This window comes from Balaenoptera musculus, chromosome 5 (genome assembly GCF_009873245.2).
Source record: "Balaenoptera musculus isolate JJ_BM4_2016_0621 chromosome 5, mBalMus1.pri.v3, whole genome shotgun sequence".
NCBI classification, from domain to species: domain Eukaryota; kingdom Metazoa; phylum Chordata; class Mammalia; order Artiodactyla; family Balaenopteridae; genus Balaenoptera; species Balaenoptera musculus.
The window spans coordinates 107,984,485-108,001,834 of NC_045789.1; the positions used below are offsets into that span (position 1 = coordinate 107,984,485).

At 36.3% G+C, this 17,350-nt stretch overlaps 1 long non-coding RNA gene across 1 annotated transcript in view; it reads right to left on the bottom strand.

The window, feature by feature from the left end:
- Nucleotides 1-3,140: 3,140 nt before the first annotated feature.
- The window catches only part of LOC118895824, a 107,576-nt gene continuing 93,366 nt past the window's right edge, over nucleotides 3,141-17,350 (bottom strand). Inside the window, exons 2-3 of the long non-coding RNA XR_005020042.1 lie at nucleotides 3,616-3,694; nucleotides 3,141-3,261 (exon numbers count right to left, since the gene is read on the bottom strand). This is a non-coding gene — a long non-coding RNA (uncharacterized LOC118895824). The remainder of the gene's footprint in view (nucleotides 3,262-3,615; nucleotides 3,695-17,350) is intronic.

The following is a 17,350-nucleotide window of genomic DNA, read 5'->3' on the forward strand; positions in this document are numbered from 1 at the left end:
GCATTAGTAACCACTTCCCACAATAGTCTATTTATCCGTTGTTCATTTATTCACTGTATATTTATTAAATTTAGGGCCTTAAGGATACAAAAGTGAGTAAGTCAGGGCCTTGGCCGTGGAGAGTCTTATGGTCCACTGTGAAGGCCTTGACTTACTGAAATCTGCCTCTACCCCTCTCAGGAGCTGCTGCTATTAGCCCTCCTCTGTTCTCATCCACCACTGAACTCTGCCAATCTCAGCCTCTCACAGGGTATCTGGAGCTTCCAAGCTGGATTGAATTCATATGACTATGGGAATAAAAATATTAGGAATGTCCCCCAGAGTCTTTCCTTTTCTCATAAGTTACATGTACATTTTAACAGCACACAGGGAGACAGTATTCCCACATTTGTGGTTAAATGCAGAGAAATGACACTAGCTGTGGTCATTTGGGTCATTTTAGATAAGTAAGAAGTACAGTACTCTGGCAAACTTGGGAAGGGACGTTAATTTTTAGTAGGTCCCATAGGCCCACGAATCTTCTTGTTCACACAAGATGCACATGAAACATCTCCATCATTTTTCAGTGTTAAAGGATTTGGAATATATGGTTTTGTGTGTTTCCTCTCTCCATGGTAAACCAGCCTACCTGGTCTTCAATTCTAGTAGGACTCACACTTTGGATCTTATCACATGAGAATTTTATGTTTCTCATTGTCTAAGGAAAAACAGTACCATGTGTTAGCGTCAATTACATTTTAAATAATTTGTGATAAATGAATATTAGCACTGGTATTGTGAACATTTTTAGTGTCTCTTGATAGGGCTAACTTACATACCAGATATGAAAAATTGCACCTCCTATTCTATCCCTGCCATAGTTTCACCTGTTAACTCTCTTCTGACTTGATCTCCTGGACAACAGGTCCAGTGAATGAGAAAAGACCTCGTCACTCACATTTGAGGCACTAGCTGTGCTTGACCCAAACACGCAGAAGTGAAATGGTTCAAGGTTATTTCAGAGTAAATCAATCAGAAACATAATTTCCTAGCCAATGGCTTGTTTCTTAATCCTTGACACATCAGTCAGTCATCTTCTCAATACTTTACCTGCCACCCAAATGATAGAAACTTACTAAACAAATCCCTCCCTTAAGAGACTGAACCCAACTAATAAAAAGCATGCAAATAATATAGTCAGAAACTCAGGTAGACAAACTTCCGTTGACTCTTGTGCATATGGGTGACCTTAGGTAGAACTGAAATTAGAAGCGTTTAACACCAAACGTTTAACACCAAACCTTTCCCTTTATGATGCACAGTTTCTGCTGGTTCTATACACTGCATATCCTTCTTGGTGGTCCATATACCCCTACTGCTGAGCTCTGGCAGGCTGTTTCAAGATTCATTTTTGGAAAGAGTACTATACTTGGTGGTTTGGAAAATATGTTTAATTCTTGAGAGAGGCTCATTGCAAGAAATCTCATCTTGAACAACAAAACACACAACTTTTAGATAATCTAGACCAGTAGTTTCCAAATTCTTTTCCTTAGACCTCCAGGGTTCTGTAGGAGTCTGACAAGGAAGTTAGAACTGCTGTTATTTTTGACAGGACCTCATGCGAGAGGGCTCCTGCAACATGAATTTTTAAGTGTCTATCTTGTTACTGTTTTTATTTGGGGGAGGGTTGTGTTGGCTGGTTTTTTGGCTTTAGTCAACTATACAGATTTGGATGCAACGAGTTGGGCAAATACTCTATGAGTCCTCAACCTGCCAACAAGACGGATTGATTTCTATCCTGCTATTATTGCAGATTATTGCCAAAACAAACATTACTCAAATGGAGAAACTATTGCAAATCTGGCAATTTTTCTAGTCAGATATGGTCATTTGAAGTCAGGCATATTAAAAAATGGAAGGGCAGGGTAGTTAATCCAGTCACGGTAAAATGTGTTTGTTCCTGGTCAGTTATCTGAAACCATGAGTAGTAAACATAGAAAAACTTCAACTATAAAACAAATTATGGCACAGATTGAAAAATAATGGGAAAACTATTGGCACAAACTAAGGAAATATGTTCCTAAGTGGCAATTTTAAATCTGTGTTTGAAGCATAATCATGCTTGGTAACAGGGAATGTAAATTGTGTTCAGTTTATCTTCAAATGATCATTCTGCAATAGGTCGTACCTTTTGATACTCTGGGAATAGGCTCCAATGCTCAAAAACATCTTGAGGTATGAAAAACTCAAAGTATTAAACTTCAATCAGGGCTTCCCTGGTGGCGCAGTGGTTGAGAATCTGCCTGCCAATGCAGGGGACACGGGTTCGAGCCCTGGTCTGGGAGGATCCCGCATGCCGCGGAGCGGCTGGGCCCGTGAGCCACAATTACTGAGCCTGCGTGTCTGGAGCCTGTGCTCCGCAACAAGAGAGGCCGCGACGGTGAGAGGCCCGCGCACCGCGATGAAGAGTGGCCCCCGCTCGCCGCAACTGGAGAGAGCCCTCGCACAGAAACGAAGACCCAACACAGCCATAAATAAATAAATAAATAAATAAATAAACTTCAATCAGTTTAAGGAATTTTAAAGGTAACTGGCTTGGAAGATATAGTAATAATAAAAAAATAATAAGAACCAAAATATACTGAATGCTTACTCTGTGCTAAACTTGTTAGGTACTTCACATTTATTGCATGTATTATCTCTTATTTGTATGCCTTAGTCATGCCTTTAAAACAATGTCCCATATTAAAATAATACTGAGCAAAGAGTAACTTGCAGCACAGCAGGCCCTCATTTGTACTTACAGATGCCCAGTTATGGCAACAATGTGGAGTGCACCTAAGAAAAGGAGAATTCATCCAAAGAAGATGGAGGTGGCTTTGCATCACTGCAGCAGGACGTAACACTGATTCCTCTAAAAGAGCCAAGATAAATCACTTGATAAAGGGCTACAAATAACACCAAGAATACAAGTAGATGAGTACATATATTGCAGCTTCGACCAATATAGTAAAGCCTCTTGGAAGTTGAATGATCATAGAGCAGACAACCAAAAAAAGACTCTCTGCTATAAGGATGGTGTCCTCACCTGCCCAGGCTGATATAACAAAATACTAGAGACTGGGGGGTTTAAACAACAGAAATGTATTTTCTTACAGTTCTGGAAGCTGGAAGTCCAAGATCAAGGTGTCAGCAGTTTGGTTTCCTCTGAGGCCTTTTTCCTCGGCTTGCAGATGGCCTTCTTCTCACTGGGCTGTCCCTCTGTCTTTGTCCAAATTTCCTCTTAGTAAAAGAATACGTGTCATATTGGATTAGGGCCTACCCTAAAGACTGCATTTTAACTTAATTACCTTTTGAAAAACCTTATCTCCAAATGCAGTTACATACAGAGGTACTGGGGGTTAGGGTTTCAACATACGAATTTGGGGAGGGGGCACACAATTCAGCCCCTAACAGATGAATTTATAGACAGTGCATATAAAATATTTGAGGAAAGTGTGACATTTCTGGAACTCTGCCAGAGTTCCTAAGCATAATGTGGGAGATGTGTCATATGTCCGCTTAAAAGTGCTATTTTAAAAATTTCCCTGTTACCATTTTACCTCTAACCTGTGTTAATGATATTAACTTCCTCACCTTCTTCTGTGTGAATTATGGCTAAATATGAATGCAGCTGACCGCGTCTGAAAGTGACTGTCAAGTTTCCACTGGGGCCCTGAAAAAGAACACAAAAAAATTCAAGCTGTTTGCCAAGAAGATAAGATCACTTCTACATTTAAAAACAGCACTTTGTTAATGAAAGATGGGAACAATAAAACACAGGAGTATATATGATACAAAAATGAAACTGTTGTAGATCAAAGAAAAGGGAAGTGACCATCAAAAGTAGAGTGATCTAGCAATCAGCAAGTTGTTCTGTTACTAACTTAATTTGTCCATTTATTTAGTCTGATTTGTTCAATTTACTCAGTGAATTAGTAGTTACTTGGAATCACAGTACTTTTAATTAACTCAAGGCAGTGCTAAATATGTGGAAGCAGAGGGAATATCTAATTTCATTGAAACTGCTCATGGAATCATTTTTTAATACATGTGCACTTTGACCACTTCGTTTTAAATTATTAAGAAATCTGAGTCAGAATAAGTTCAAATTTCATTTAGTTTTTTTTTTTTTAGTTGTCGGTCTTTCTGAAATCCATAAAATTTGTCTACAGCCATACCACCCTGAACGCACTCGATCTCACCTGAAATCCATAAAACGCTATTTTGGTTGTTAGTGTCAAGAATATAGGTGCAGATTTGTACACACCTAAGATCGAATAATATCTCCTAGAATGTAACAACTGTTTCCATGTTCTAAAACTGGGTTAGCCTTGTTCTCCAGTACCAATGTTGTGTGTTTTAATTAACAAGAAAATGACATTCTTAGATCTTTGATCGGTTTGCCTTTTAGGTATCAAAATGTATTATATAAATATAATCTTATCATGTTATAGAATTATTCAAATTTTTAAGCTATCCTATTGTTCTATAATATTGAATATATTTTCCCCCTTCCAATTTACACTGGAGCTAGCACTGGGGTCAGGGGTATGCCAACCGGGACCCTTTCTAACATGAAAAGTCAAGATACGTTTATAATCTTTTAAGCACCATTTTCAAGTTCACAGAATTACATGATTTTTCTTCTATGTGTTTGCATAATTCTAGGAGTTCACTCATTAAAAAAGCTCACAGTTACAAGTTCTGATCAAAAGTTATTCTTGCTACAGTCCAACACTCTTAATTGTCTTTAACCAAGTGTAGATACACCTAAGACTGTTAATTTTAAGTTAATTTGTACACTGTCACTCATTTGTAACACGCTTTCTGAATATAGCAGACATGATCAACTGATTTCTTTTCCAATGGCCATTTGATGTTAAAATGTCCCTAAGGAAACCACTCTAAGTAGTGCCTCTAAGTGAGACCATATATATGGGGGATAGAAATTGCAACCCATCATGATATTTTTCTCTGATAAGAGTTCCTGTTAACTGTTAGAAATGGGCTTTAAAAAAATAAGTGATCTTACATAGTTATTATTAGTCTACAAGACTAAGAGATGTCTAAGTTCATGTAGCAGAGGGGAGTAATGCACATATATCCATGGTTAGAAAGATGAAGAGCTAGAGATTATTACAAAGTAACTTTTCTGGAGAAAAGCTTTTAAAGGCCATTCTTGTACCGCTATTATTAAATGGAAGAGAACTGACAAACGAATTCATCTACTCCTCTAATGAAGAGGTTGCAATACCTTTCAAATCTCAGATTGCCAAGATTGAAAAAAATAAAATCAAAAATCTTCCCCTTACCCAACTATACACAAGGAGCCATCTTCCTTTGTCAAGGCCTATTCAGAGGTTGCCCATGTGGCACTGAAGTCTGCTGTAAAAACTCTTCCACACCACTCAGAAACAAAGGCGAATAAAGTGCTGCTAGCAGTCCCATGAACGTGCAGAATGCACTGGGAATAAACAATACCTGCTTAATCTCACTTACCACCACTTTATCCTCAAACTTTCCCTGGCTACCTAAAAAACAAAACAAAACAAAACAAAAAAAAGGCAACAAAATCTGAAGACCTCAGTACTTAACCCTCCTTTAGTTCCTGTGCCTGCTCACCACTGTAAAAATATTTGCATCTTTTTGTCCTGATTTTTTAAAAGATTATTTCAACAAACTGCTTTCCCCCTTACTCACTCTGTCCTAACTTTACTCTTTGTTCTACTTCCTGCAATAAACCACCAAATAAAGCAGCCCCTGACACGAGGGGATAGTGTTATTCGAAAAGTCTGTAGGTAAAACTATGAAGGTAGAGTCTGGGAATACATGATGGAATAGTTTTTAAACTCCTGCTTTACAAAACCAGAAAAAGATACTAGGATAACAAAACCAAAAAACACAGACAACGTCTACAGTATAATTAGGCAACATGGTGAGTGAACAAAATCATCAGTAGTTATAAGGCCCATACAATATCAGTTTCCATGAAAAAGATTATAGTAAGTCCCCTACGTATGAACGAGTTCTGTTCCGAGAGCACGTTCATAAGTCCAATTTGTTCATAAGTCCAACAAAGTTAGCCTAGGTACCCAACTAACACAATTGGCTATATAGTACTGTAATAGGTTTATCATACTTTTCACACAAACAATACATAAAAAACAAACACAAAAAAATAAAGAAAACATTTTTAATCTTACAGTACAGGACCTTGAAACGTACAGTAGTACAGTACAACAGCTGGCATACAGGGGCTGGCATGGAGTGAACAGGCAAGAAGAGTTACTGACTGGAGGAGGGAGAGGAGGTGGGAGATGGTAGAGCTGAAGGATCGTCAGCAATAGGAGATGGAGGGCAAGCTGCAATTTCACTCCCACCTGACGTTGATGGCACAGGGTCTGGTTCCTTGCTGGATTCAATTCTATCTACCCTCTTGAAAAAACCATCCAGTGATGTCTGGGTAGCAGCTCTTTTTTTCTTGTCATAGATGACACGGTAGAACTGGATTGCATTCTGAACGCACATTCACATCTTTGAAAGTTCGCAACTTGAAGGTTTTTATTTAGGGGACTTACTGTATTGAGGGAAAGCAACGGAGCTCTGAGAACAAGCACAACCCCAAATCTTTATCTGGTCCTCACTGGAAAAAAAACAACCAATCTGAAAATAGTATACAAAACCAGGAGGGAATGGGTTCTGCAGGCTCTAAATCAAGGAACAAAGCCCCTCAATGAAGAGCAACTTCTGGAAATAGAATCCAAATTGAGCAGGCCAAGAACAATCAGGACAAAAGAAAAAGTCTAGATAAAAATGAGCAAAGGGTGGAAGTAGACCTCAAAAATATGAGGCCATTTTTTTAAATCACTCTGTAAAAACAACAGAAGAGGGAGTACTAGAGCAATGTATCTAGAAAAGTTATTTTGGCCCAACCCTGTCTCTAAGAGCAAAGAAAAACTTATTTGAATTAAAAATGGGCAACAAAAGAGGATTGTGGCCCAATCCTATATAAATGTAATATGTAAAAAAAGAGAATAAGGATTGGAATAGCATCACTACCTGCAAGCAGGAAAAAACCCAAAACCCAAAAACCGAACAAGCAAACCAAAACAATACCCAGTAAACACATAAAAAGAGTAACCTAATATTCCAGAACACACTAAAGGAAATTAAGAAAAAAATTGAAGCTATCAAAGAACATCATATGTCAGAATTCGAAAAACTCTAATAATATGTTTCAAGAAGAGAAATATTTGAAAAGATACGTAGCAAGAAAAATCATTTCAGAAATGAAGACTGAATGAATCTCCTAAAGGGAATCTTTAGGAGAAATATCAGATGAAAAGGAGGGACGTGGATAAATCAAGAAATAAGGAAAGAGATAAAAAGAGTTCAAGAGGGGAATTCCCTGGTGGTCCAGTGGTTAGGACTCTGAGCTTCCACTGCAGGGGGGCTCAGATCTGATCAGGGGGCTCAGATCTGATCCTTGGTCTGGGAACTAAGATCCTGCATGCCATGCAGTGTGACCAAAAAAGAAAAAGAAAGAAAAAAAAATAAAGAGTTCAAGAAAACTAATAATAAATATAGAAATAGGAAAAGCTGATTCAACATACTTATAATAGTTTTCCCAAATAAGAAACCTAGGCAGTGGAACAAAACAAACACTAAATAATTTAAGAAAATGTTCTAAAATAACATGAACCAAAAGATTTGAAATTACATATGATAATGTTACACAGGAGAAAGTCAACCCAGAATGGACAACCCCGTAACATATTCTAGTTAAACTACTGAACTTGAAAAAAAATGTCCTTTGGCCAGTAGGCAAAAAGATCGTGTCACTTTCATCAACCATGTTTTATACTAGGAGACAATTAAGTAACATATTTAAGATATTCAAAGAAAGAAAATGTGAACCAAGGGTTTTGAAACCAGGTAAACTGATCTTTATATACAAAAGTTCCAGACAAAATGGTTTGTGAATCTGAGGGGTCAGAGAATATTATCACATAAGCCCTTCCTTAGAAATCTACCAGAAAATAAGATTTAGAAAACCACAGTGACTGGGGAGATACTGAAATAAAGAGTGGTACTAAAAATGCAATTACCTGTAGAGCCTAGACTACAGGATGGCCTTCAGTGAGAGACACAGTATTATATAATGGCTTTATGCAGTAACAAGTAACAGAAGAGAAAGAGAGAGAGAGATAACAACACTTGTGAATATGGATGTGAAGAAATCTTCAATAGTCGTGGTAAACAAAACTCAACAGTCCTTTTAAACAACACACCATGACTAAATGAGGGTTTGTTCAGAAATGTAATGTACTTAGGAAATCCATTAATATGCTCCATCAGTGTAATAGGGCTTAGAGAATAATATGATCATCTCCATACATGCAGAAAAAGCATCTGGCAATAATCAATACTATTCAGGTTAAATATTAACCAATAGAATGGGAATTTATGGAGATATATTCAGTTGACCCTTGAACAACACAGGTTTGAATTGCCCAGGTCCACTTATACGTGGATTCTTTTTCCAATAGTAAACACCATAGTACTACAGGATCTTGGTTGGTTAAATCGTCGAATATAAAGGAACTGTGAATACAGAGGGCTGACTATACATTATACTCAGAGGTTTTACTTCATAGAGGGTCAGTGCCCCTAATCCTTCTACTTTGTTCAAGGGTCAACTGTCTAGGTCTGTCTAGGCCTAGGTCTAGGTCTAGGTATATATATATAGGTTTAGGTCTAGATAAAGGGATAGAGATAGAGATAATAGGGATAGAGATATCATTACAAAAGTTGGAATCTTTACTTAATAGAATCACTTGATGCTTAAATGAGAAAGTCAGAAGTAAGATGAGGATGATCACAATCTCCACTACTACTGAGCACTGTGCTATTGGTAATAGTCATCAGTTGAGCAACAGAAATCAATCAGGCATAAGCCATAAGAATTGGAAAGGTTAAGGTAAAACTACCTCTATTTGCAGATAATGTTAAGTATATATCTGGAAAACTAAAAAGAAAAAAGGAATTTACTAAAGAATCAGTTTTTAAATTTAATATTCAATCATCTCTAGTCTTTATATATAAGAAAAAATTGTTTAGACATTATAAAGGAAGTGAAGACCCCATGCCAATTGCCAAAATCTAATCATACAATTCTTAGGTATAAACATAACCTGATATGTACAAAAAATATATTTTTGAAACCTAATACTCCTGAAAGATAAAAAAAAAAAAGTGGACTTAAGCAAATGGAAAGTAATACAATATTCTTGGAGCAGAAGACTCAACATTATAAAGATGTCAGTTACGCCTGAATTAATAAACTTAATATAATCTCAGTAAAAATACATCATGTTTCTTTGAAAGTTGTTTTTAAAATTCATTGGATTAAAAATCTTTCAGGAGAGTAAACAAGAAAGGTCAGGAAAACTCTGAAAAAGAACAGTAGTGATTAGAGAGACGGAGATAAATCTACCAGAAATTAAAACCTCTAAAAGAGGCACTGGTTTGTTACTGGCACATAAACAGACATACAGACCAACATGATACCACAGAAAACTCAGGAGTATACCCAATTGCATATGGACATTTAGTATATGATAGAAGCAGCATCCCAAATCGGTGGGCTAAAAGATGATTAGTTTAACTAGATAATAATATTTTTTTAAAAAGGTAAAACTGAATCTATTCTTTACACCCTCACAGCTAAATTCCTAATGGATCAAAATTTTAAATGTAAAAAAAATAATAAAGTAATGCGAGAGGTAAAAAGAAAACATGGATGAATTCCTCCATAAACTGAATTCCTCCATAACCAGGGAAATGCTCTTCTGACTTAAAATCCAGAAGTAAGAAAGATTAGAAAATTTGATTTCATAAAGATCATTTTTCCATGGCAAAAATCACTATAAACAAAGATAAAATATTAATGACAAACAAGAAAAAGTAATTGGATCTTATATCAGAGATAAATGGTGACTATCCCTAATGTGTAAAGAGCTTCTAAAAGATGGAAAAGTAAAAGTCAAACAACTCTACAAAAAAAATAGCCTAGAGATACAAACAGAGAGTTTAGAGAAAAAAACTGGCTTTTGAAAATATGAAAAAGTGCTTGCACATAATAAGAGAAATACAAGTTAAAACTACACAAATATATGATTTCTTATCTATAAGACTGCAAAAATCCAAATGTTTGATAATATCTCTACAGCAAGCCTGTGAGAAAACAAGCACCCACGTTGATGGGAATACAAAATGGCAGTACCCCATATGGAGGGGAATTTGGCAACCTAGCAAAACTACACATGCATCTTACCTTTGACTTAGTGAGTAATCCCACTTTTAGGAATCTTTTCAAAAGATAGACTAGCAAAAATACATTGACACAGGGTGTTTACTGTAGGACTGTCTGTAATATCAAGGGTTTGAAAAGAATCTAAATGTCTATAAGTAGAGCACTGGTTAAATAAACTCAGAACACATCCACAGTGGTGTTCTATGTATCTGTACAAAGGAATAAGTAATATACTTAATATATTAAATGGAGTGATCTCCAGGATGTATCATTAAGTGAAAAAAGGCAAGATGGAAAATTGTGTACTATCATTTAACTAAGAAGGGGTAGTTACAAATATATATCTGTAACTGTATCTCTATCTGTCTTTGCTTATGATTTAAAAAATAATAAAGACAAATCACCACACAAATAAAATGGAGGACAGGAATAGGGTGGAGGGGACCATGCATAGTAACTAGCTTATTATTTTTTGAAAATGATAAAAAAAAAAGAAAAAAGAAGCATTTATTCTGCTTTTCCTAGTCTCACCATACCTCAGGGTAACCAAATAAATTATCAAAACATTTTCTTCATATAGGGGTTAATAGATGACAGAATTAGAAGATCATCACCATTGCAATCCTTAATGAGTTATGGAATCTAGGCAATCATCATCAATGTTTGACATTACAGAAACTGAGACAGCCAAATATGATACGCTGCTTGATGGCAGTAGTACACATTACAGTTGACCCTTGAACAACATGGGTTTGAACTGCACAGATCCATTTACAGACAAAGTTTTCCAATAAATACATACTACAATGCTACGCCATCTGAGTTTGGTTGAATTGGCAGATGTAGAACCAAGGATAAGGAGGGCTGACTGTGAAGTTATATGTGGACCTTCAGCTCTGCAGAGGGTTGGTGTCTCTACCCCGGGAGTTGCTCAAGGGTCAGCTGTACCACCTATCAAGCTGTCTTGCCAAAAAATTGGATCTGAATTCAATCAAGCCTCTAGATTGAAGTATGAATTTTCAGATATATAGGGAATGGAGGAACATATTAAATAGCACCACGGGGATGAAATCGGTAAAATCCTGATCATGTGCAAAACTCTACTTAACAAATGATTCAATTTTTATGAACCACAGCAACAACAACAACAAAATGCAAGGAAAAAAGGATGACAAAGGAAAGATGATTAAGACACATTAAAAAATCATCAATGCATGGATCGTATTTGGATCTGATTTAGGCAAACAAATTGAAAAAATTATATGATGGATACTTGATAAATTTAGGAGCTATTGTTAATCTTTAAGTTGTGATAATGGTTTCTGTAAATGAGTTTTCTTAGACAGTCCTTATCTTTTAAAGATACACACTAGAATATTTACAAGATGAGATAGCTTTATGTCTGGGATTTGCTTCAAAATAATCTCAGGGATGGGTTTTGAAATTGTTGAAGCTGAGTGATGTATGTATATGAATTCATTATACTCTTCTGTTTTTTTAGTTTTGAAAATTTCCATAAATAAAAGTGACAACAGCAACAACAATAAAAATTTTAAGGCAAAATCTCCAATTATAAAAGCAGGTGGCCTTTGGGGCAAAGTATCTTCATGAATATTGATTATATCATTTTATATTCTTCTAAACTCTTCAAGAGAACTGAAAACATTGAAACATTAGAGATGTAACTTAAAGTCCTCATGAGGAATTAACCTCTTCTAAATGCTTCTGCCATGGCAAGTTGGCTTCAGTGCCCCTATCTGTTTATATTTCTTACCAGGAGATATATCTAAAACAAGCATGTTTTGACTTTTTTTAGGTGGCATCTAATTTCAACAATACTTTTTGTTTCAATAATAACACTTCAGACAACGTCTCCTGATTTAGTTTGGGAAAAAAAAAAAAAAACCCAGTGTATTCAGATCCCAAAGTGTCGTATTTTACAGTAGGGAATAGATAAGTGTAATGCAGGTTTAGAAGCTAGAGAAGAATAAAAGAGACTGTCTCATCAATAGTTGTATAAGAAGATAATTCCTATACAAAATAATGCTACTGATACTAGAGTTTACCTTTGAGAGGTAAGTTTTACAACTGAATTAAATTTTTTAAGAGGAAGTTAAGTGTCCACTGAGTGGACACTTACTGAATTGGAGGCCTAGACCCCCATCTCTTTCTCAGAGAACCATTTTCTCTGAAAACAGACTCCCATCTACAGTTCTTCTTTTTTTTTTTTTTTTTGTATTGTATGGTATGTGAATTTTTTTTATTGAAGTATAGTTGATTTACAATATTGTGTTAATTTCAGGTATAGGGTAAAATGATTCAGTTAAATATTTTTTTCAGATTCTTTTCCATTATACGTTATTACAAGGTAATGAATATAATTCCCTGTGCTACAGAGTAAATCCTTATTACTTATATATTTTATGCACAGTAGTTTGTATCTGTTAATCCCATACTCCTAATTTCTCCCTCCCCCTCTCCCTCTCCCCTTTGGTAACCGTAAGTTTGTTTTCCATGTCTGTAAGTCTGTTTCTGTTTTGTATATAGATTCATGTGTATTATCTTTTGGATTACACATGTAAGTGATATTATGTAATATTTGTCTTTCTTTCAGCTGCAGAACAAGGTTTCTGGCAGTCATATTGCTGCAACACCATCTGCCTCTCTGGCCACACAGTACTTGGATTTGGTGTCACATCTGATCTAATAGGGCCAGTGACCCCCTTCCTTCCCTGTGAAACTTGGAATTAGCATTAAAAATAATAGTCTAATTTTACGTGTGTTCTTGATAAAAGAAGATGCAAACTCAGAATCTGTTGGTAATATTTTCTGTCTTGTGAACAAGACGGAAAGAAAGTTAGTCTTTGGTGAGAGATTGATGCAGATGAGCAGAAAGAGGTGGAGACGAATGATGGAGAGAGGGGGCTTATGAGGCGATGTTAAAAATGCGAGATTAGGTTTCCTTTGCTGTGCAAAAGCTTTTATGTTTCATTAGGTCCCATTTGTTTATTTTTTATTTTATTTCCATTGCTCTAGAAAGTGGGTCAAAAAAGATCTTGCTATGATTTCAGTCAAAGAGTGTTCTGCCTATGTTTTCCTCTATGAGTTTTACCATATGACCCAGCAATCCCGCTACTGGGCATATACCCTGAGAAAACCATAATTCAGAAAGACACATGCACCCCAATGTTCATTGCAGCACTAGTTACAATTGCCAGGACATGGAAGCAACCGAAGTGTCCATCAACAGATGAATGGATAAAGAAGATGTGGCACATACATACAGTGGAATATTACTCAGCCATAAAAAGGAACAAAATTGAGTTATTTGTAATGAGGTGGATGGACCTAGAGTCTGTCATACAGAGTGAAGTAAGTCAGAAAGAGAAAAACAAATACCGTATGCTAACACATATATATGGAATCTAAAAAATACGGTACTGATGAACCTAGTGGCAGGGCAGAAATAAAGACGCAGACATAGTGAATGGACTTGAGGACACGGGAGGTGTGGGCGGGAAGGGGAGGCTGGAATGAAGTGAGAGAGTAGCACTGACATATATACACTACCAAATGTAAAATAGATAGCTAGTGGGAAACAGCTGCATCGCACAGGGAGATCAGCTCGATGCTTTGTGATAACCTAGAGGGGTGGGATAGGGATGGTGGCTCAAGAGGGAAGGGATATGGGGATATATGTATACTTGTAGCTGATTCACTTTGTTGTACAACAGAAACTAACACAACATTGTAAACCAATTATACTCCAATAAAGATATAAAAATAAATAAAATTAAAAAAACAAAAAAAATGAGAGATTAGATAGTTAAATGGATGGATGGATGGATGGATGGATAGATGGATAAGTAGGAAAATAGATATATAGAGATAGAGATAAAACCATAGAGATAAATGAGTAGTTATCACATACAAAAATATCTCCAAGCTATATAGTTAAATGAGAAAAGCAAAATGCAGAAAAACATACTCTGTGTTTGTGTGTGTGCACACAAGCTGAACATTTAAATGACACATACTCCTAATATGTTGGTTTCACCATGGAAAGGGAAGTAGGATTGAGGGAAATAGGTTGGTGAAGGTACTTTTTATTATATACATTCCAATATTACTTAAATTTTTATAGCTCATTTGTGTTTTTTGTTTTGTTTATGTAAGAGTTAAGATATACTTATATTCACATATTACTTAAACGGGTAGAAAAACAAAATTTATAACTGTTAATATCCAGGAAACACTGAGCAAGAACTCAAGGCCTAAAGGGGAACATTCTTTACTTCAAAACAATCAGTAAAAGATCTAAAATTCTATCAAACAAAAAAATGATCATTTCTTAACTTTACCACTAAAAGAAACAAGTAAAAGCATAAGACCCATTTTTGGAATGTAATATTTTATTTCCTTTCATAGACCTGCTCTCTTGTGTTTACTTAGGCTTACACTAAATAAATTGCTCTTCGCTAAGCATTCACAGTCCCTGGAAGAAAGAAGCCATAAATTGTGTCATTTAGTAGCAAAGGCAGGGCTGGGAATAAATACTCAGGACAGAAAATCCGAAACGTATTATAGTTATCAAGAGTAGGGACCCTTCTGGTTTTGTAATTTTTTTCCAAAAGACTTTAGCTCCATCCACTGGGTTTCATATTAACAAATGCTTATGAAATGATTATATATACAATTGCCAAATGCCAAACACACATAGTAAAAACTAATCTCAAATGAATTTCATCAGCTACTAAGTTACTTCACAATGATGCCATCAGACCTTTTCATTTATTTAAGATTTTGGTCAGTAACTGGTCCACAGTTGCCCAGCACATCAGTGGCCAGGTCCAAACTAAACTTTATCTCGACTTCACTTAAGCTCTGTTTCCAACAAATTCCACTCAGCTAAGGTCTGCACGTTTTCCTTCTTGGACACTAGAGGGAGAGGGAGATTGTTTGCAGTTATCCACTTTGAGGCATATTTTGCAGCAAGGCCCTTTCATCATCATCCAGTCTGTGGCTACACACAGTCACATACGGCAGCTTCCCACCCTCATGCCCGGCCAAAAAAAAACACATTTTTGAGAATGCTCTACTAACATACATGGGAGAAACACCAGTTTAGGAAATAGTTCACATTTATTTAAAAAATGAGATTATAAATTGAAGAAATTTAAAATAGGTAAAACTAACATCAAACCAAAGGAGGCCATAGCTCAGAATTTGTTAATCTGATCGTACTTACAGAGAAAAATACATTAAAAAATGTAATAGCTAAACTTTTAGAACCTCAGAGGATACAACCCATCTGTAGTCAAGTATTTTGGTAGAAAATATATAATATCCTCTGTGTTTTCATCTCCCCCAACTCTCCTCCTCGTTCACTCACTCCCAGGACACCAGCCTCATTGCTGGTGCTCAGCCTTGCAGACATTCCCACCAGGCCCTTCCCGCTGGCTGCTCCCTCTGCCCGCAGCTCCTTCCTGCCAACATCGTATGGCTCATCCCCTCAGCGGTTCAAGTCTTTGCCCAGATGTCATCTTCTCAGTCAAGTCTACCCTACTTAAAACTGGACCATTACCGCCACATAGCCTTCCTTATTTCTGTTAACTTATTCTATATTTAATTTTTGCCATAGCATTTGTAAGTTTCCATTACTCTACCTATTTTACTTATTTATTATGTTGATTACTGTCTATGTTCTCCACTAACATGTAAGCTCAGTGAAGGTGAGGATTTCAGTCTATTTTACCTATCAGTGTAGCCCAAACACCTAGATTAATGCCTGCCATGTGGAAGGTACCAAATGTTAAAAGACTTAATTAAATCTTCTTCAGTTCAATTCAATAAAACATTATTGCTTTGTACTTGAATTTAATAATATTTTTCATGATCTCAACGTCTGTTATTGAATGAGTTTGTTTTTTTTTTTAACCAGAAAAACCTGCAAAGATAATAACATTATCTTTCTTTGACCCAGAATCTGACTCCACAAGCACTGATGGATAGCTATCATGTCTTGTCTTCCTTGTGGTTTGGCACTTGAAATCCCTTCATTTTTTAAAAACATCTAGGAATAATAAACCCTTTTGTAACTTTTTTCTCTTCTCTTATATCTGATACAATTTATCTGTATTTTTCCATTGGAGTTGAAGAAGTATAAACGATGACTTAGAGCTGGAATAACCATAAGAAAATTGTGAAGTTAGACCAAGTAAATCTTTGATGCTGTGCCAACAAAAATCATCTAATATTCCATCTCCCTTAAACACTGTCCCTCAGAAAACTTTTATCACTAGCCATCAGCTAATCCTTGCTAGAGCACCAACTCTGAGTGGCTTAAGCTACTACTGCTCTAAGGGGATATTTGTGTTTAAACAAAACTGGAAAACTCCAAGACCCCTAGGATCCAAAAAAGTACATCTCTGTGTCAGATAGTAGGAGGAAATATTTGGGAAAAAAAAGGAAATATCCAGGCACTCTTTGAATCATATCACATAAAAGGTCTCAGCTCCTAAGACTGTCACTGGCTGAATGATTCTTGAATTGGTAGATCCAATGTGGAAGATAATGCACTATCAGTGCATAAGAATGTGTAGGTCAACAGACCACAACTGACGAGAACAAAGCTATAATAACTGGGGTGGGAATGCAAAGTCAGAATAAATACAGAAATGGGAAATACTGGGTAGATACAGGGGATATCTTTGCTTCTGTTTCCCAGCACCACCTGTCCTTCTCCTCAGAGTAAAGGCATCTTGGTTTTCCTTGGTGAAATTACCCATTCCCCCATTCTTACTTCATGTGACTTCAGAGTAGACACAGGACCCAGGCCTTGCAACTCAGAGCATTCTATCCTTGGCCATAGAAGCAGATTCTTAGCAGTGGGGTCAGATATTTGCTGGTAACATTGAGAATGAGACATTCTCCTTTTGTCAAGATTTCTTAACTGGCAGGAGGGAAGATAGGAGAGCACCTACTCAAGAAAGTAGTCTCTATAGGGGAAAGCAG